This window comes from Bison bison, unplaced genomic scaffold (assembly GCF_000754665.1).
Source record: "Bison bison bison isolate TAMUID 2011002044 unplaced genomic scaffold, Bison_UMD1.0 scf7180017864325, whole genome shotgun sequence".
Taxonomy (NCBI): Eukaryota; Metazoa; Chordata; class Mammalia; order Artiodactyla; family Bovidae; genus Bison; species Bison bison.
In genome coordinates this window covers 1,686,204-1,708,597 of record NW_011494897.1, presented here as the reverse complement: position 1 = coordinate 1,708,597, position 22,394 = coordinate 1,686,204, and positions in this window count along the sequence as shown.

The window sequence follows — 22,394 nt, the reverse complement described above, 5'->3', positions numbered from 1 at the left end:
TAGAGCAATTGGAGTTGTTTTGGACTGTTTGCAAGAAAGAATCCTTATGGGTATAGGATGATGACTGTTAAAAGTTTTTATTTTCAGAAACTGAGGCTTGTTTTCCAACACAAATTTCTGCCTTAAAGGTCAACCACATTTTAAGAAAACCTGGTGGGGAAAGTCCACACACAGAAACCATTCAGTTCAGTTCAGTTCAGTTCAGTCGCTCAGTCGTGTCCGACTCTTTGCGACCCCATGAATTGCAGCATGCCAGGCCTCCCTGTCCATCACCAACTCCTGGGGTTCACTCAGACTCATGTCCATTGAGTCAGTGATGCCATCCAGCCATCTCATCCTCTGTCATCCCCTTCTCCTCCTGCATTAGGAGATCTTAATTTTGAAAAAGGAACCCTCATTAGTCTTCCTTCAAATAAGACCTTTAGTGTGTTGAAAATGATTTAATTCCCAATATATTCTCCTTGATAAATGTGCCGACTCTATGAAATAAAGTCTCAGTTGTGGGAGAGAGTGATTTCAGTTCCTGTCCTATCTTGGCACCTGGTTCAGTGGCCCTCAGACCACCTATCCCTGAACTGGGGTTGGTTTTTCTTCATCTTTAGAATCATGGAAAATCATACTTTATCCAAGAGTCTCAGCAGCGGGACACAGGAAGCCTGCGATGCTGAGAGTGAGGATGCTGCTAAGTCACTTCAGTCATGTCTGACTCTGTGCGACCCCATAGACTGCAGCCCACCAGGCTCCCCCGTCCCTGGGATTCTCCAGGCAAGAACACTGGAGTGGGTTGCCATTTCCCTCTCCAATGTATGAAAGTGAAAAGTGAAAGTAAAGTCGTTCAGTTGTGTCCAACTCTTCTCGACCCCATGGACTTCAGCCTACCAGGCTCCTCTGTCCATGGGATTCTCCAGGCAAGAGTACTGGAGTGGGGTGCCATTGCCTTCTCCGGAGGAGTGAGGATGGCCAACAACAAAAAAATGGAGGTGACTGTGCTTGGAATTAAAGATCTCTTTTGAGTCTTAAAACTCTATCAGCATCTCAGTTTTCTGATGGACGTGACACCCTTGTCATCACCTAGTTGTTGGACACACCAGCAGACTAAGCTCTTTGTTCACACATCCATTCAACTGAGTTAGGAACCTACTCTGGGGACTTCCTTGGTAGTCCAGTGGCTAAGACACTGCACCCCCTAAACAGGAGCCCTGGGTTCAATCCCTGGTTGGGAAATTATACCCCACGTGCCAACACTAAGAGCTTGCATGCTGCAACGAAGATTGAAGATCCATGGAGCTGCAACTAAGACCCGGTGCAGCCAAATAAATTAACTAATTTTTTTAAAAGCAGGACTTTCTTAAAAAAAAAAAAAAAAGAACCTACTCTATGCAGGGCATTGACTTAGCACCAACCTTCTTCCTGCCCCTTGTCTCCATATCGAAGTCGGCAACACTACATTCTGAATGAATTCAACAGATGAGGCTGAAGAGTCTGAGGGAAGCAGCTTGCACTTGCTGGCATTTACTATCATTATTGCCAACATAGGCTGGATCACAGAAAAACAAGGGAATTTCGAAAAAACATCTCCTTCTGCTTTTTTGACTAGAGTAAAGCCTTTGACTGTGTGGATCACAACAAACTGGAATATTCTTAAAGAGATGGGAATAGCAGACTACCTTACCTGCCTCCTGAGAGACCTGTATGCAGGACAAGAAGCAACAGTTAGAACCGGACAGGGAACAACAGACTGGTTCAAAATTGGGAAAGGAGTATGTCAAGGCTGTATGTTGTCACCCTGCTTATTTAGCTTATATGCAGAGTACATCATATGAAATGCTGGGCTGGATGAAGCTCAATCTGGAATCAGGATTTCTGGGAGAAATATCAACAACCTCAGATATGCAGATGATACCACTTTGACGGTAGAACATGAAGAGGAACTAAAGAGCCTCTTGATGAAGGTCAAAGAGAAGTGAAAGAGCTGGCTTAAAATTCAGCGTTCAGAAAACTAAGATCATGGCATCCAGTCCCATCACTTCATGGCAAATAGAAGGGGGAAAAGTGGAAACAGTGTCAGATTTCATTTTGGGGGCTCCAAAATCAATGCAAACAGTGACTGCAGCCGTGAAGTTGAAAGACGCTTGCTCCTTGAAAGAAAAACAATAACAAACCTGGACATTGTATTAAAAAGCAGAGACATCACTTTGCCAACAAAGGTCCATATAGTCAAAACTATGTTTTTTCCAGTCGTGTATGAATGTGAGAGCTGGACCATAAAGAAGGCTGAGCACTGAAGAACTGATGCTTTTGAACTGTGGTGCTGGTGAAGACTCTTGAGAGTCCCTTGAACAGCAAGGAGGTGAAACCAGTAAATCCTAAAGGAAATCAACCTTGAATATTCATAGGAAGGACTGATGCTGAAGGACATTCAGCTGAAGCTGAAGCTCCAATACTTTGGCCACCTGATTCGAGGCGTCGACTCATTTGAAAAGACCCTGATGCTGGGAAAGATTGAGGGCAAGACGAGAAGGGGACGATTGAGGATGAGATGATTGGATGGCATCATCGACTAAATGGACATGAGTTTGAGCAAACTCGGGGAGATGGAGAAGGACACAGAAGCCTGCCATGCTGTAATCCATGGGGTCGCAAAGAATCAGACACAACTTAGTGACTGAACAACAACAACTATATTTATGTATAAATATATATTTATAATAAGATGTATGTACACTTGTAAATCAAAATACCACACTGTTGAAAGTGAAAGTTGCTCAGTCATGTCCGACTCTTTGCAACCCCATGGACTGTAGCCCGCCGGGCTCCTCTGTCCATGGAATTCTCCAGGCTAGAATACCAGACTGGGTAGCCGTTCCCTTCTCCAGGGGATCTTCCCAGCCCAGGGAATGAACCCAGGTCTCCCGCATTGAGGGCGAATTCTTAACCGACTGAGCCACCAGGGAAGCCCTGTTAGCATTCTTAAACCTGAGCTTAAAGATAACTTCCTCAGACAGATCTTCTCTGATACCAAAGTCAAGGGCTGGGCCCCCTGTTGTGAGCTCAGAGAACACCTTAGATTTTCACTTTCCGACATTTACTATCCTTATATTTATGGATACTGTTTTTGTATCCATCCATATGTTCTGTGTATGTCCTATATTAGAATATAAGCTTTGGGAGAACTGAAACTGTGAATTCCCTTATCCTCAGTGCTATCAATCAGTCAGTGCCTAGGACAACAGTAGATGTACAATAAGCACTTCAAAACAAATGAATCTCGATCAATAGCATTCACGAGACTAACCTCTCTCTCCCTCTCGTCCTCTACTGTCTGCAGAGGTGTTTACACTCTTCTACAATTTTTTCTTCCTCTGTGGTCAGTTTCTTATTTCTACCACCTCGGTTGGACACACGTAGTGACGTGGAGAATCACAATGTCAGGGTTTCTGCTACATTTCTGGGCAGGAGCTAGGCTGCCCTTGGCACTTCTCCAGGGCTTCTATTGAGAAAGCTATGAACTAGTCCTTTAAATGGCACCCCACTCCAGTACTTTTGCCTGGAAAATCCATGGACGGAGGAGCCTGGTAGGCTGCAGTCCATGGGGTCGCTAGAGTCGGACACGACTGAGCGACTTCACTTTCACTTTTCACTTTCATGCACTGGAGAAGGAAATGGCAACCCACTCCAGTGTTCTTGCCTGGAGAATCCCAGGGACAGGGAAGCCTGGTGGGCTGCCGTCTATGGGGTCGCACAGAGTCCGACACAACTGAAGCGACTTAGCAGCAGCAGCAGGCCTTTAAAACTTTCTCCGAGGGAATGTGCTTGTCAGGCTCGGTGGAGAAAGTTGTTTCCCTCTTCATTTGAAGTTGGAAGTAGGCTTTTCCTACTTTAGCCACTAGAGGGGGCAGTGACACATAGGCTCTGTAGCAGCACCTGCATTGCACCTGATAGGGCTAGATGGAACTTAGTGATCTCGTGGGCCAGCTTCTCCCATTTTCTAAACAGATGGAGAGATGAAAGGACTTGCCTAAGGTCGCAGAGTTGGTTAGTGACAAAACCCAGACCACTTGCTGTCTCTCCTAGCACTCTTAATCACTGGACAGGAAGTCCCCTGCACATGAACTTCAAGTTGTGAACTTTCAAAGATGTGAACGTGCATTCCACCACAAGGCGTAAATGAAATTGCAGCTTGCCCTCCCTCTCCTATGCTGACGGTTTTTCAGCTCTACCTTCTCAACCTCTTTTCCCTCCTCCAATCAGTAACTCTTCCTGCCTGTTTACTCGATGCCAGCCCTTGTATGTCAGCGGTTGTACTGTATTACTGGACTCTCCAAAGTACTGTACTGTAAGATTAAAAATGTCTTCTTTATTTTTTGTGTCTATTTTATGTATTATTTGTGTGAAAAGTATTATAAACCTATTACAGTACAGTACCATATAGCCAATTGTGTTAGTTGGGTACCTAGGCTAACTTTGTTGGACTTATGAACAAATTGGACTTCTGAACTTGCTCTCAGAATGGAACTCATTCATATGTAGGGAACTTACTTATACACTGTCTCTTGCCCTCCTGTCCTTGGAAGGTTCTTGCAGGATTCATTGATATAGATTGATTTTGACAAGGCTGTTTAACTTGCCAAGAGATCCCTGGACCACCAATGTCATCATCCAAGTTTATTAACAGTTCATTTCTGTGCATGTGGGCTAGAGGGAGGGGGGGCATGAGGAAATGCCAGTTTTGCTGAATGACAGCACTTACAGGCATAAAGATGCAATGGAAGGAGCTGGTGTAGCTGTGGTCTTTCTGCTATACAAGCAAGCTTTCCTATTACCCCTTATTCCCTTTTCCTTCCCTCTGACCATAAACAAAGGGATAAACCCAGAGTCCATCTTTCAATGCAAGACTCATGGGTGAGTGATGATTAGTTGTTGTTTTCGCTGATTTTTGCCATTTTCTCACTGGTATCTGTCCTGGTTAGCTCAACCAAGGAGAACATGTTGCTAGTGTGGCCAAGAGCACAGGTCGTGTGTTTCAGTTAGTTCTGCTCCGTCTGCAACACAGACCGTATCCCTGAAAATAGCCAGCTGTTTTGCAACCCATGACCTTGACTATGATGTGAACCGTCATGGCCCGATGCACCTCTACACTGATTCTGGAAGGAGCATAAGACTGAGCCGTGAGTGGTAGTATTCTAGTCCCGACTTCACCCTTCCCTATTGGGAGAGCCCAAGTGAGTCATCTAACTTCCCAGGGCCTCAACTTACCAGGTTACAGAAGATCAGATACTTGAGCCACATCACCCTAAAATATTATCAGACTCTGAAATGACATTATTCCCAAAGAACAACTGAAGCGCATCCTAACAGTCTGTTTGTGTACCAAAAAGACAATACATTTAACCTATCTCTTCATCAGTCCTTAGGGCAAGTAGAGAAAGAATTACTAGGCATCTCTCAAATAGAACTCTCTGCTTCTGGCACCAAAATGCAGTCCCACCCTCCTTGGCACATGATTTACTACCCTTGGGCTGAGTCCTCAATATGCCAAGGAAAGCAAATCCCTTCTTCTGTAATATTAATGATTATGAAGCAGCAATTCTTTACTCCAGACCTGGGAGAAAAGAGCCTTCCTCATGGTCTCATCTCTGCCCTCCAGGCTCCCTTTGACACCCCCACTTCCCAAGCTGTGGGGAGCTGAGTGTTGCTAGGAGACCAGAGCTGCAGCAGCAGGCAGTGATCAAGAGGGCCTCAGCGCACTGGGGGAGCAAGGAGGGTGAACACAACTGTTAAGTAAGTAGGGAAGCAAATACTTTCTGGACCCCAGATTTAGTTTTAAGAAACAGAGTTAATTGCAGGGAAGAGATAAAACTCACTATTTGAAGTGACATGATATTCTCTGGTAGAGGGCTTCCCTGGTGGCTCAGATGGTAAAGAAGCTGCCTGCAATGTAGGAGATGTGGGTTTGATCCCTGGGTTGGGAAGATCCCCTGGAGAAGGGAATGTGTACCCACTCCAGTATTCTTGCCTGGAGGATCCCATGAACAGAGGAGCCTGGTGGGCTACGGTCCATGGGGTCGCAAAGAATCAGACACAACTGAGCAACTAACACATTTCTCTCTGTCTATGGTAGAGGCCTCTAAAGTCTCCACAGAAAAAATATTGTTATTATTTCTATTGTTCTATTGAAAACTATCTTTCAAATGGATATTGGCTATTCATCTTTTCCCTCCACCCTCAAGTTCTGCATCTATAATTATTTTGAAGTAATTATGAATTAGAAGTTTCTTTAAAGTATGCCTTGTCTTCTTTTAATGCCCATCTAAAGGCTTCTTGTCCTGATACGTTTACTCGTGAGTTTTATATTCAGAGTCAGTCTCTTTCCACCAGTGGACAGTGACGATTCACTCCAACATCTGCCCACATAACCCCAGCTTGACCAACTGAAGTGCCTGACTCAACAAAATGTGAACCACAAGATACCACATCTTGGCAGGGAAAACCCACCTTGCTTTCATTTCAGATCTGCAATTGCAGAATGTTTCATGAATGTTTAATATGTTCTGTGACCTGCCACCAAGGTCCCTGCATTAGGGGGGGGGGGCAATGTGACCTTCAGATGAGTCTCTTGACTACACAGCCTTGACCACTGACATGTGCAAAGTTGACTCTGCTACGGTGATGGCTTGTTATTCATAGCGGTGGCAGCAGCAGCAATCTCTGCATTAGAAGGACTCACATCCTAAAATGACGTCATGCATCCCATTGCATGGTGGTTGGGTCACGTGAGGTCTGACATCACCTAGGGGTGGGAGCTTCCAGGAATGCCACCTCTAGCAACTTTGCCTGGCAGACACTGGATCTTAGCTCTTTTGAGAGACAGAAAAGAAAGCAAAGCAAAAGTGTGTGCCAGCTTCAAAAATCTGAGTAGTCAGATCACAAGGGAAAAGAAACAGTATTGTAAAACTTACTTGGGAGACTCTAAACCCTTACCAGTTCACATTCAAGCACATTTACAATTGAAAGGACCTTGGGAGGCTTACCTGGTTCAACTGTGTACTGTTAGGAAGTGAAAGTGAAAGTGGCTCAGTTGTGTCCGACTCTTTGCGACCCCATGGAGTATACAGTCCATGGAATTCTCCAGGCCAGAATACTGGAGAGGGTAGCCTTTCCCTTCTCCAGGGGATCTTCCCAACCCAGGGATCAAATCCAGGTCTTCCGCATTGCCGGCAGATTCTTTACCAGCTGAGCCACAAGGGAAGCTCAAGAATAATGGAGTGGGTAGCCTATCCCTTCTCCAGGGGATCTTTCTGACCCAGGAATCGAACCAGGGTCTCCTGCACTACAGGCAGATTCATTACCAACTGAGCTATTAGGGAATTATATCTAAAACTTCAAAGTGTGTAAAACTCTTGAGGAGAATGATGGTACATAAGCTGCTTTTAGTCTGTGGCTCCAGGGTCCCTACCCCTAGAACAGTAGCTCTTACTTGGACTGGCTGAATGTCTGGGAGCAGTGGTGAGGGGAGAGCTTGGCCAGGTGCCAACAGCAAAGATTCTTATGTATTCTAAATGGATAGCGAGAGAGAATCTTAGGGATGGAAGTGCAAGGGGGTGGGAAATGAAGCTTCTACAAACTCCCTGTATGGACCAAGTATAATATCTTGAAAACACAAAGCTTTATTAATCACGATGATATTTTTAATTGAAAAATTTAAAATATGCAGAAAAATGAGATTGCTAAAAGAAATACACATATATTATCATTCACTTAGATTTGCCAGTTATTATTTTTCTATATGTTTTATTTTCCTCTCTTTTTCACACACATACACACACACACCCTAAAGAGAGAAATAAAGCAAAATTTATATCTATCTTTCCATCTATCATGCACATCTACTTTTTTTTTTTTTCTGGCCATGCCACATAGCCTGTGGGACCTTACTTCCATCACCAGGGGTCAAACCTGTGCCCCCTGTAGTGGAAGCATGGAGTCTTAACCACTGGAGAGCTAAGAAAGTCCATACATCTAATTTTCTGAACAACAATGGTAAATTATTTAAAATTTTCAAGTCAAATGTTGCTGATCTTTCCCTTCTTGATCCTGTTGAGAATCTCTTCTTTAGAATTAAGGGGTTTGTTTTTGTGTTTGGTTCCTTCACACTTAAACTATATACTTCCACCCCCCTCAGTATAAGAAGAGGACAATATAATGGTCATAAACACCCTATCTCTTTCTTGTGTTTCACTAGAGAAGAAAGGAAAGTACTGAACCGTAAAATGACTTCTCAGTTCAGTTCAGTTCAGTCTCTCAGTCATGCCCGACTCTTTGCGAGCCCGTGAACCGCAGCACACCAGGCCTCCCTGTCCATCACTAGCTCCTGGAGTCCACCCAAAACTGGACAATGGCCAGAATTCAAATATTTTCCTTTTCTACCTTTTTGTACCAACCAGGTGAGCTTAGGTTGCTCAGTGACACTGATTTCTGTTCTTTTCTCTATTCAACAAAGTTTCCATAAAGAACTTCATAGACAGAGTGCTTGCCTATCCACTGAGCTCTGAATTCTTGTCTCTGTTACCTAACTCCCTCTATGTGTGGAAGTTTTAATAGAAAAGAGATGTGTTTTCGAAATATCTTGCTGCTGGACCCCATCTTAGGCTTCTAACCAGTCTTCCCACTTCTCCAGCACCAACATACTTCAAATATACGTGTGTGCATCACCACTAATGCTAACTCAAGTCAGCAATAGCTTATGGAGCCTCTGGCTATGGATCGGGGTGAGGTCCTAGAGATTCCTGACATAATCCCTGCCCTCATGGAGTTTATGATCTAGCTGAGAAACAGATATTAAATAAATAATTGCATTTGTGGCACCTGTTATTGTATTGTGACATATTGAGCAGCAGTCTCCAACGTTTTTGGCACCAGGGATCAATTTTATAGGGCTTTCCAGGTGGTGATAGTGCTAAAGAACTCACCTGCCAGTACAGGAGATGCAAAAAACGCAGGTTTCATCCCTGGGTTGGGAAGATCCCCTGGAGGAGGAAATGGCAACCCACTCCAGTAATCTTGCCTGGAAAATTCTATGGACAGAGGAACCTGGCAGACTACAGTCCATCGGGTCGCAAAGAGTCGGACATGACGTAACACATGTCAGTTTCGTGGAAGACGGTTTTTCCACAGACCTGGGGTGGTAGGGGGGTGGTTTCAGGATGATTCAAGGGCATTACATTTATCGTGCACTTTATTTGTAATCTAATGCCACCACTGATCTGACTGGGGACCCCTATGTAAGGAGAAGTATGAATTTTCAGAGAACCCAGTGCAGGGGGAGGTGAACCTGGTCTAGAGAAAGGGAAGGTTCTCCTGAGGAAGAGATGTTTAAGTTGAGATTTGTAAAAAGAGTAAGAGTTAACCAGGAAACATGAGTTTGGGATGGGACTCACTGTGAGGATTTGATAAGGAAGAGCACTGCTGTTGGAGGAAAGAGCTGTGTGTAGCCCTGGGGGCAAGAAAAGGCAAGGTACACTTGAGGGACAAAAACAGTGATCGAGGAGTTGTCTGTGGCCAACACTCACAGGGTGTGCAGCGATTTACTACTTCCACAGGTGGGATGGGTAACATGTGCATGTTCCTCTTCTTTTTAAGAGGAAGGTGTCTTTAAAAAAAAATTTTTGTTTATGTATTTTTGGGGTGTGCTGGGTCTTCGTTGCTGCACAGGTTTTTCTCTAGTTTTGGTGAGCGGTAACTACTCTCTGGTTGTACTGAGCAGGCTTCTCATTGCAGCGGCTTTTCTTGCTGCAGAGCACAAGCTCTAGGGCACACGAGCTTCAGCAGTTGTGGCGTGTGGGCTCAGTAGTTGTGGCTCCTGGGCTCTGGAGCACAGGCTCAATTGCTGTTGCACACGGGCTTAGTTGCTCTACAGCATGTAGGATCTTTTGGGCCCAGGGATCAAAGCCATGTCTTCTGTGTTGGTATGCAGATTCTTTATCCCCTGAGCCACCTACCCCTTTCCTCGGTCCAGGCACTTGCCCTAGAAAGTTAGCTTTAGTACCAACAGCTTGGCAGGGCAGAGGCAGATAATGTCTCAGGAAGCAGTGCTTTCTGCTGTATTCCAGAAACTGAGCCTCAAAGAGGGTAACATCCTGAAGATCACACAACTGGTAAGAGGCAGCTTGAATCTGAACTAGTGAGTCTGACCCCAAAGTCCACATTCCCATGTTGAGAGACCATCGATGCTCGATTCTCAATATCTGAGAAAGGCAAAAGCAGAACCTGTAGGGATATTAGGAGTATGCTGACGACCTTCCAGATCAGAGATGTAGGAGTCATGAAGCCTTGTGTGAAAAGGAGCCCAGCTTCTGTCTTTATCCACAGTACACACTGGAGTTTGAACACATGTGTACAAGCTACGTTGTTTCAGTTGTGTCTGACTCTTTGTGACCCTATGGACCATAGCCCGCCAGGCTCCTCTGTCCATGGGATGCTGCAGGCAAAAACACTGGAGTGGGTTGCTGTGCCCTCCTCCAGGGGATCTTCCTGACCCAGGGATTTTAGCCGTGTCTCTTACATCTCCTGCATTGGCAGACGGATTCTTTACACTAGTGCCATCTGGTAAGCCCAGAGTTTGGATAAATCACTTTTATTTTCCTTTTTTAAAAATTTATTTGCCTGCTCTGGTTCTTTATTGCAGCATGGGGGGGCGGATCCTGTCTTTTTTTTTTTTTTAAGTTGCATGCAGTTTCTTCAGCTGTGGCATACAGGCTCATAATTGCAACATGTCGGATCTTAGTTCCCTGACCAGGGATTGAACCTGGGCCCCCTGCATTGGGAGTGAGGAGTCTTAACCTTTGAACCACCAGGAAAGTCCCTAAATTCCTTTTATCTTAAACACTGGTTTTCATTATCTGTTGAATTTTTCTGGTCCAACGGATTGTTTAGCTTAGCTATGTGTTGGAATTATAATAGGAAATTCCTCTATGTGAATCTATTCTGGCAGAATCTTCTCTCCATTCCTAAGAATGGGTAGCTCATTTTTCTAGAGCTAATATTTGAAGACTCTGAGCAGCCTGTCAAAATAGAAATCCAAATCTTCCCCGGATCAATCCAGAGCAAAAGCATCTTCTTTCACTCACACCTTATCTCATAGTGAGAAATCAACCTTACTAGCACTTAGGCTGTTAAGTTTTTACAGATGTCATACAGTTTCCCATTGAAACACCCCACTTTTTTCTATGAAGTAGAAGTGAAGTCGCTCAGTCGTGTCTGACTCTTTGCGACCCCATGGACTGTAATCTGCCAGGCTCCTCTGTCCATGGGATTTTCCAGGCAAGAAAACTGGAGTGGGTTGCCATTTCCTGATCACTAATTACTTGGTGGGGGGGTAGAACTAGTATCACAATAAAAAATTGTCCCTTTTAAGATGTTGAATTAAATTCTGTTGTATGTGCACTGAAAATGGAACAAAGTTAAAAGTAAGAAAATTTAGGGCATTCCATGGCCATTCAGTGGTTAGGACTCTGAGCTTTCATTGACGAGGACCTGGGTTTGATCCCTGGGTGGGGAAACAAGATCCCGCAAGTCTCACAGCACGGCCAAAAATTTAAAAAATAAAAAATTCTGTCAATCAGATTTTAGTTTCAGCTTTAATGAAGTAGCTGATACAGACGTTCCTTCCTACAGCAAACAACCGTAAAACTGGGCAGAATATATGAAGCAACTTTTCAGTTATTCAGCACTGAACACTGCAGGGATAAGGTTCTTAAGGAAAGGGAAACACATTATGTAACCATCACATTCACCTTGGTTTTCTCCATGGGGCCTTCTATAAAGATGGCATATAGAAATGAAGTCAGAGAGGAGATAAGACAGAAACTGGGACTCACGGACAATAAGACAGTTGACATTTTTGAGTCAGGTACTTGGGAGAAGTACCCAGATATCAGCAAAGAGTCCTCCTGGATTCTTGGCCAAACACAAAGCTGCACACATGGATGGAGAGACTCCAGGAAGCTGACTGAAGATTCTGGGATTTCACAGTGCTGCGCAGACATCTGAGAACTCAACAGAGGACAGCTGAATGACATCTCCACAATATTGGAAGAAAAATAAAAAGAAACTAGCAGCCCCAAAATCTGATTAATAATCTAGGCTTCTACTCAGCCAAGCTAGCATTCAAGTGTGACACAAGATAAAATATATTTTCAGATGTCTTCAGTTCAGTTCAGTTCAGTTGCTCAGTCGTGTCCAACTCTTTGCAACCCCATGAATTGCAGCACGCCAGGACTCCATGTCCATCACCAACTCCCGGAATTCACGTCCATTGAGTCGGTGATGCCATCCAACCATCTCATCCTTTGTCATCCCCTTCTCCTCCTGCCCCCAATCCCTCCCAGCATCAGAGTCTTTTCCAATGAGTCAACTCTTCCCATGAGGTGGCCAAAGTACTGGAGTTTCAGCTTTAGCATCAGTCCTGCCAAAGAACACCCAGGGCTGATCTCCTTTAGAATGGACTGGTTGGATCTCCTTGCAGTCCAAGGGACTCTCAAGAGTCTTCTCCAACATCACAGTTTAAAAGCATCAATTCTTCAGTGCTCAGCTTTCTTCACAGTCCAACTCTCACATCCATACATGACCACAGGAAAAACCATAGCCTTGACTAGACGGACCTTTGTTGGCAAAGTAAATAGATCTCAAATATTTTTGATCCTTTTCAAAAAACTACTGAAGGATGTGCATCACTAAAACAAAGGAGTAAGCAAGAACTAAGCCTACAAGGAAGAGAGAATCTAACTCAGGAGCAGGAGGAAGAAAGTTCCTAGGATGATGAAAATGGAGGTGTTCCGGGTTCCTGGCTGAGTATTAAGATTAGAGCAGATCCAGGTCAGATTGGAGGAGGGCAAGAGGCACCAGGAAGATGTCTCCAGGGGTGAGAATGAATCTGATGGGATATCTGATACTTCTGCAGAGGAAAAACATTTCATGAGGATGACTTCTTAGGCTTTCTTTGCAGTTAATAATGAACATGTCACATAAGTCTGACCAATGATATGCAAGCTGCATTCTACTGGGTGGAAATTCTAGGAAATATATTGTTTCCCAGCTGGCAGACTTACAGTGTTGTCCTTATCGCTTCCTCTTGCCTGGAATGATCGTGTTGTGTCTAGAGGACATAGAGGCACCATCTTGAGTCCATGAGAACAAAAACCACACCATAAGAATTTTGTAGTATAAAGCAAGGATGCTGGAATGCAAGTTATATGATAATGACCAAAAAAATTTCCCAAAGCGTGATGTGGAATGGGATCCCACCACATTTAACTGTCCCCTTCATAGATCATAGCCTATCATGGTGAAGGGGCTTGTATAACTCCAACAAAGCTATGAGACTTGCCATGCAGGGCCACCCAAGATGGACGGGTCATAGTGTAGAGTTCTGTTAAAACGTGGTCCGCTGGAGGAGGGAATGGCAAACCACTCCAGTTTTCTTGCCTTGGAGAACCCCATTTGTTGTTGTTGTTCAGTTGCTAAGTTGTGTCTGACTCTTTGCAACCCCGTGGACTACAGCACATTAGTCTTCTCTGTCCTTCACCATCTTCCAAAGTTTGCTCAACTCAAGTCCGTTGAGTCGGTGATGCCATCCAACCATCTTATCCTCTGTCACCCTCTTCTCCTCCTGCCCTCAATCTTTCCCAGGATCAGAGAACTCCGTTCATAGCAGGAAAAGACAAAAAGATATGACACTGGAAGATGAGTCCCCCAGGTCAGAAAGTGTCTGATGTGCTATGGGGAAGAACAGAGGACAATTCCTAATAGCTCCAGAAAGGATGAAGCAGCTGGGCCAAGCAGAAACAACACTCAGCTGTACACAGCCTTAGCTTAAATAACATTGAATCAAGCATATCACATCATTATTACTACCCAGTTTTCTTTGCTGGAATGACTGGTTTGCTTAATGCACATATAGTCCCAGCTATTAATAATTATTGCCACCTCCTTCAAAGTAAGCATAATGTAAAAGTCCTATGGTTCATAGATCAAAATAGAAGAATATAGAATTGTTTTGATAAGTCTTTTGAAAGAATATCTTTTTAAGTAGATGACTAAGAAAAGATATTTTGAAATTTACTGCTTAACCAACTAGTCAAAGCACAAGAAGTGGTATTGCATGAAAAATAAAATTTCACATGGCCCTATTACATTCACTGTAATTAAGGTCCCTATACTGTAAGAGGAAAATATAAAGGAAATAGCAGATACTCCAGTTCCAAAATAACTATTTCATCAAAGATTATTCTGCTTCCTAGTATTAAATTATGAAAATGACATCCTTTCGTCTCATAAAGCTGGTTACTCTTTCAAAGTTCCTCCCATTCACTTCTCCTACCTCAAAAAGCATTTGAAAATAAATGGCCTGAGACAAAGTATTCATTTCTCCTGATCTTGGTGTGACTTTCATATATAATGCTCAACCCCAGACCCTGGGGAAGTGAGTGTCCCATCCCACTCAGATTTGATGAGACAACAAAAGGATTTCAGGGGAATATTGAAAAATTTAATTGCTGGCAGCAAGAACAAAAGATTCAACTCCAGTTTTCCAAATGTGGGTGGATTTAGTCCACACAGATACCATTTAAAATTTAATGTTAAATCCTTTGAGTTCTTCAAAAGAAGATATTTAATGAACTGAGGATGCTGATGACAATTTTAATTATTCATAACTTTCATTTCTTGGTGAAATGATGCATGCTTCAAGAGGGGGAAAACAAAATACCAACAATTTGCCAGGTACCGAACCTCCTTTAATTCTTTTAACTACCTTGAGGAATTGTATTATTATTGGTGACCAGTTGGGGCTCAAAGAAGTAGGTAACTGAGCCAAATTTACTTAGCTATTAAGTGATGAAATTTGGGTTGGAACTCAGATGTGCTTGACCCTAATTTTTTTTGGTATTCCTCTACACTGGAAATTTTGACATCTTTACTGATGTTGAATTTCACCTTGTGATTTATTGGTCTTTTTATTGACAGATTGACCATGGGCCCTTTTTAGAAGTGATCATTGAACTGATCACATTAGATATTTCTCCTTAAACTTACTGGCTGACTGCCTTCCTGTGCATAAAAACCTGTACTATTAAACATAAGGGAGAAAAAAAAAATAGTAGACAAGTCTTTACTTTGAAGGTATGTAAATCTAACCAAGTTCTTCTTTTTTTTTTTTTTTTTTGCCATGCTATGTGGCATATGGGGTCTTAGTTCCCTGACCAGGGATCAAACCTGTGCCCTCTCCTTTGGGAGTGTGGAGCTTTAACCACTGGACTGCCAGGGAAATCCCTTCAAGGTATTCAAATCTAAATGGAAGAAAGAACTTGGAAATAAAATGTATTTCTTTTCTCTGTCACCAGGTATTAAATAATACTGTGAGGACAGCCTGACTGCTTTTCTAATATTTTTCTTATTCTAAAGATAACAGCTACACATTGTAGGAAAATCTCTAATTCTGTCATTTAGTATGTTTTAACTCTTGTTTTACAATGCACATATGTATATATATTGAGACATTTAAAATTGAGCTATACTTGTACATATATGTACTTTTTAAAAATTCAATATTGTATCATGAGCATTTTACTAGGATATTAAAACTATTTCAAAATATAATTTTAGTGGTGGCATAGTATTTATAGTACTGTAATTTATTTATTACCCACCTATAATAAATAGAGCTTCCATGGTGGCTCAGATGGTAAAGAATCTGCCTGCAATGCAGAAGACCCAGGTTCGATCCTTGGGTTGGGAAGATCCCCTAGAGAAGGGAATGGCAACCCACTCCACTATTGTTGCCTGGAGAATTCCATGGACAGAGGAGAGTGGCAGGCTATAGTCCATAGGGTCACAAAGAGGGTCAGACATGACTAAGCAACTAACATAACATATAACAAATAAATTATAGTGCATTTATAGTTTCCACTATTTTTACTTTTTATGAATAATATTGCATTAAACATCCTAGACCACAAATATTTACCCTTGTCTCTACTTACTCATTTAGTACACATTCATTTTAGAGGAATTGAGAATAAATTTTTGGAAACTCTCAACACGTGCTAGAAAGATGTTGCATTGCTTCAGACACCCAGCTCTGGGGCCTAATGTACCACATTATGTCTCCGATTCACTCACTACTTTGCTTTACATTTCTTTGATTTCCTTGAATAGAGCTTTCTGTCTGTTGGAAAGTACATTTCTGGTGGTATTTATAAAATTTTATAGTTAACTTTTGTGCTGGAATGTGGTGTAACAGAGTTGGAATTCTTTGCCATTTCTGTGTTTTCTACCTAGGACATATATATCTCATTGCAAGGGTGTGGAAGGGTCCATCAAGCTCTGATTGGCTGAGGTCTTGTATCTAGCCTCTGAGTACCTGTGAGGAGAAGAAACTAGCTCTAGATGAGACTCTTGAGCACCAGCCTCCAAACCTGGAAGGAATGTCTATATTTGCAGGCTGCCATCTGTCATCAGCCCTGATAATCTGATATAATAAACTGTGAGTTGTTATCAAAGACAAATGGCTCTGGAGGGAATTATGGATGATATTGTTGGAAGATGGGCTCAAGACACTTAAACTTTTATGAAAAATTATTCCGACAAGCTGATCTTAAGGCATCACCTTCTTTACTCCTGTGATGTGTAGGAGTGCCACCTGGCATCAAGAAGGCAAGTATAGACTCCAAAGATTCTTCAGGTCAGATAGGTCTCTGTCTCGCTATGTTATTTCAGGAACCCAAGTGTGTTCTGAAAGGGTGTTTTGATATTAGTAACAACACATACCACTGAATTGCTATTCAGGAATGTATAAATTTATGCTCCCATCATAAAAGCATGTATACGGACTCTCACGTTATTTTCTCACTAGCACTGAACATTATCTTAAAAATCTTTGCAGGGAATTCCCTGGCGCTTCAGTGGTTAGGACTGTGCTTTCACTACCAGGGCCTATGTTCAATCCCCAGTCAGGGAACTAAGATTCTGAAAGCTGTGTGGTGCAGCCACAACAAGACAAAACCAACAAAAGCCAAACCAAGAAACAGCCTTTGATATCTTATAGATCGTTTTCACGAAGTTCTGTGTCTCAGGTTGTTGGAGGGAGCCTAGGGCCAACAGAACCATAATCCTGGTTTAAAGCTGACCAGTAAAGTTGAGAAGCACTAGAGCTCTAGCAATGGCTAGCCTTGGCTGAAACTGGGTGAAAAAAGGTTTAGCAACGGGAAGAGAAATGATGAGTTCTGTGTAAGATGAAATAACTTTGGATTGCCTGTGGACATCTGAATGGTGACATCTGGCAGGTCACCGAGTATCTGTGTATGGAGCTAAATAGATGTGAGATGCAATTAGAACATCCAGAGTATTCATATATGGCAAGTGGGCAAAACCATAAATAGAGGTGTGATTGTGTAGGAGCATTTAGGACAGTTGAAAAAGAAGACTAAATTAAAGGTATTTTTAATGAACAGTCAAAGAAATAGGAAACTCAGAATACTGTCATGGAAACAAAGGAAGGAGACTTTCAGAAAGAAGGGGATGGGCAGCATGTCCTAAAGAAAAGAAATGGATAAAGTGTCGTTCATTGGGAGATGAGGTTTTAATGGTAGTTAATATTTAGCCTCCCAGAGTCACCTCGTCCCAGGCCTACCTGCTAGTCTCTTTCTTTCAGGTTTCCCAAAGAATTAGTATATACAGGAATATCAAATAAAAATCAAATTGCAGTTTTTATTAAGGACCAAACCAAAGGCAGTAACACTCAGCGCAGCTCTGGAGGCGATAGGGGGACATCTGGCTTAGGCTTGAGGCATAATTGAGATTTCTGATCCTGCATTTTCTCTCTCCTCCCCATAAAACTAAGCCTTAGAATCTTACCTACCTCTGGCTGGTTGCATCACAGAAGGACTGTTTTTTTTGGAAGAGACATTTTACTTTGTGTATTTATTTATTTTTTGGCCACAACAGGTGGCATGTAGGATCTTAGTTCCCTGATCAGAGGTAAAACCCAGGCCCCTTACATTGAAAGCATAAAGTCTTAACCACTGGATCACCAGGGAAGTCCCATCATCACAGAAGCATGTTGAGGTGAGCAACTAGACAGGGCCTCCTGAGTCCTCTAGTCCATCAAGCCTCCTGGAGAGGAAGAGAGAGCTCAGAGGATGAGTCTGTGCCTCCTGGGCCCTCAAAGACCTCACGCATTGGCCACCGAAGCATCTCTGCCTCCTGGGCAAGTGAGTGGGTTCTTAAAAGACTCTCTGCTTTGTCTTCAAATACAAAGGCTGTCTGCTGCATCTTGTTGCATCGGCAGGAGAAAGCAGATTACTTCTGTCCTCCAGGAGCTCCATACTAGCACTGCTCAGATAATAGCCTTTAAAAAACCATCATCTTCTAAGAATAGACCCCTTCATTCATGAGGATACATTCTAGAGTTGTATTGTTTAATGGAATCTTCTGTGATAATGGAAATGCTATATAAATCTGTAAGGTAGCCACTAGCTATGTGTGGCCATTAAACACTTGAAATGCGCTTCATGTGACTGAGGAAATCATTACAATTAAAATTTAAATGCCACATGTGGGTCATCGTGATCAGATTAGACAGTGAAGTTCGAGGGCTTTCAGGGAACTGTGAAATCTGCTGAGACTCTCCGACTCATGACAGACTTGTTTTCTCTTTTTAGCCTTTTGATTTTTATTTGATCTCTTATTCCCAGTTATTTTAGGTCTGACATTAAAGGGATCTATTAATATTCAATGCAGACCTAATATAACTCATGGAGCCTTTGTTTCCTGATCTCCAAAATGAGAGCACTAATAAGCAGCAGTCTACTACTATGGAGCTTAAATGACATAATTGAATCATATGTTCCAAATATGCAAATGGCTTTCTCAATTGGTTTGCAACTTGTCAGTTTTTGGCATCGACTTTTGTGATTTAGGATTCAAACCCCCTCGAGGCAGCCATAGATCATGCTTCTCAAGTTAAAGCAAATCCCCATGAGTGATGGAGATGTACAGGTGGTGGTGGTAAGGTCAACCAGGATTCCACTGAGGTCCAGGGCAAGCCACCCCAAAATGTGCCTCAATGATATGCTGATTATTTTTTTTTAACCTGGATTTTAACGTTTGTTGAATAAATGAAAGTACAGTTTTTAAGGATCAGAGAGACGTGTTAACATGGGGTGGGAGAAGGTAATATGATGAAGTAAAAGCAGACAAGGAAGAGCATCCCTGATTACAGCCAGGGCTCAACTCCTCCCCATGAAGATCCCATGGCAGCTCAGGAGCAGTTCTTGAACCTGAGTAATCTGAGTCATCTGGCAGCTCTGATGATCTCAGCAATGAAAGTAAGTGCCCTTCGGTTCCTGCAGTTCCTGACTTCTTCCTGCTATTCATTTCTCAGCAGTACTCTTCTGCTTCTCTTGTTAACTATCCATCGTGAGGGAGTTTTGAAATGACCAATGCAAGAGAGACACTGTGACCCTTCTCCCTGTCTCTCTGAAAACAGGAAATAAAAACCCTCATGTGAGAGGTGCACTGCCTACATCTGGAAGTCGGACACTGTTATTACCAGAGGTGGGAGATTTGAGCCCAGAAGCCTGTATAAGCAAACTTTGTTACTTAATTTGCTATCCCAAGCCCAAACTCCATTTAGATTCTTCACTAACTGAGCACCCAAACCCAAGTTTCTTACTCCTGTCAATTCTCACAAATTTATTGTTTGTCTAAAAAGCATCAATACTGCCAGCATTGGCTACTTTGGTCCCATTTCTATGAGATCTTTGTGCACATGAATTAAAATTCGTTTCCTAGGACTTCCCTGATGGTCTAGTGGCTAAGACTCTGCTTTCCCAATGCAGGGGGCCCAAGTTTGCTCCCTGGTCAGGAAACTAGATCCCACGTGCCGCAACTAAGAGTGCATACCACAAGCATCTAAAGATCCCGCATGCCACAGCTAAGACCTGGTGCAGCCAAATGAATAAATAAGTATCTTTAAAAAAATTGTTGCCTTTTCTTCCATCAGTCTGTGTTGTGTTGAAAGAAAAGTTTACTCAGTCGTGTACAACTCTTTGCGACCCCATGAACTGTAGCCTACCAGGCTCCTCTCTCCATGGGATTTTCCAGGCAAGAGTACTGGAGTGGGGTGCCATGTCCTTCTCCAGAGGATCTTCCTGACCCAGGGATTGAACCCAGGTCTCCCACATTGTAGGTGGACGCTTTACTGTCTGAGCCACCAGGGAAGTCCTGTGTTGTGTTGAACTTATTATTAGTTCAGCTGCATGAACTCAAGAAGGCTAGAGGGAAAATTCTCTCTCCTAGACAACCCATAGACAGGGAGAGATGGGAGAAAACCTCATTCCTGTTCTCATAGGTTAAAACTCCCATAGAAACTCAGGTGAAATCTGATTTTGATTCTACCAGCAGGTCTCTAGCATTAGGCTTTCTGATAAATAAGAAGACATTTTTTCTCAAGGGAGCCCCCTAAATATTATCTGTCCCTCAAAATATGGGAAGTCTTCTAGGGCAAATGATGCCATCCATTCATCAGAGTGGGCTTCCTAGGTAGCTCAGATGGTAAAGAATCTACTCACAGTACTGGAGACCAGGGTTCGATCCCTGGGTTGGGAAGATCCCCTGGAGGAGGGCATGGCAACCCACTAAAGTATTCTTGCCTGGAGAATCCCATGGACAGAGGGGCCTGGCGGGCTACAGTCCATGGGGTCCCAAAGAGTCGGACACGACTCAGACACACACACACACACACACACACACACACATTCATCAGAGCTCTCCCTGATTCCCTGATAGCTCAGTTGGTAAAGAATCTGCCTGCAATGCAGGAGACCCCGGTTTGATTCCTGGGTTGAAAAGATCTGCTGGAGAAGGGAATAGGCTACCCATTCTGGTATTCTTGGGCTTCCCCTGTGGCTTAGCTGGTAAAGAATCTGCCTGCGAGGCGGGAGACCTGGGTTCAATCTCTGGGTTTGGGAAGATCCCCTGGAGAAGAGAAAGGCTACCCACTCCACTATTCTGGCCTAGAGAATTCCATGGACTGTATAGTCTATGGGATCACAAACAGTCAGACATGACTGAGAGACTTTCACAAGAAGACATTGTAGGGGGGACAGAATATTCATGAATTCTCAGAGGTGGAGAAAGTATTAATCAATAATAGTCTAGCTCAAGGGAACTGCTTGGTGACACCATCATCCTATTCATTTCTAAAGCTGAGGATAGACAAATTTGAGACTTTAATTTTGACAACATTTTAGCAAATCAGTGATAATAGAAATTCTTCTTTCAAGGATCTCTCCAGTGTTTTACTTCCTGTGTGTGTGTGTGTGTGTGGGTGTGTTTGTGTTCACTGCCCTAAACGCAGGATTGCACTGAGGTCTAAGGGCTAAGTCCTTTTAGCATGGCTAACTGGAGTCAGGGGTTGAACTCAATAACCTTGCTCAAGGCTAGTTTCTTGTTTTATTGTCCCATGATGAAGTTACTGGAGAATGCTTTTGGTCCCTGAGGATTGTTTTGCCTTTAAAAAATCAACTTATTCACATGTTCCATTAGCTTAAAGCTTAAATAGAGTTTAGAAATGATTTAAGAGTTCCCTTTCAGAGAGAGCTGAAGGCTGTAGAGATTATGAGTGAAAAGGCCAGGACCAGAGCCCAGGATACTCACCCCCTCCGGTCAACCTTTCTTAGTGATTTGAGGATCGAGTTTCCTTTTGGTTCTTCTCTTTTATTTTTCCCTGTTTATTATAATATGGTATATGCCCCAACCAGTAATGCTGAAGAAGCTGAAGTTGAACGGTTCTATGAAGACCTACAAGACCTTTTAGAACTAACACCCAAAAAAGATGTCCTTTTCATTATAGGGGACTGGAATGCAAAAGTAGGAAGTCAAGAAACACCTGGAGTAACAGGCAAATTTGGCCTTGGAATACAGAATGAAGCAGGGCAAAGGCTAATAGAGTTTTGCCAAGAGAACGCACTGGTCATAGCAAACACCCACTTCCAACAACACAAGAGAAGACTCTACATTACCAGATGGCCAACACTGAAATAAGATTGATTATATTCTTTGCAGCCAAAGATGGAGAAGCTGTATACAGTCAGCAAAAACAAGACCGGGAGCCGACTGTGGCTCAGATCATGAACTCCTTATTACCAAATTCAGACTTAAATTGAAGAAAGTAGGGAAAACCACTAGACCATTCAGGTATGACCTAAATCAAATCCCTTATGATTACACAGTGGAAGTGAGAAATAGATTTAAGGGACTAGATCTGGTAGATAGAGTGCCTGATGAACTATGGACAGAGGTTCGTGACATTGCACAGGAGACAGGGATCAAGACCA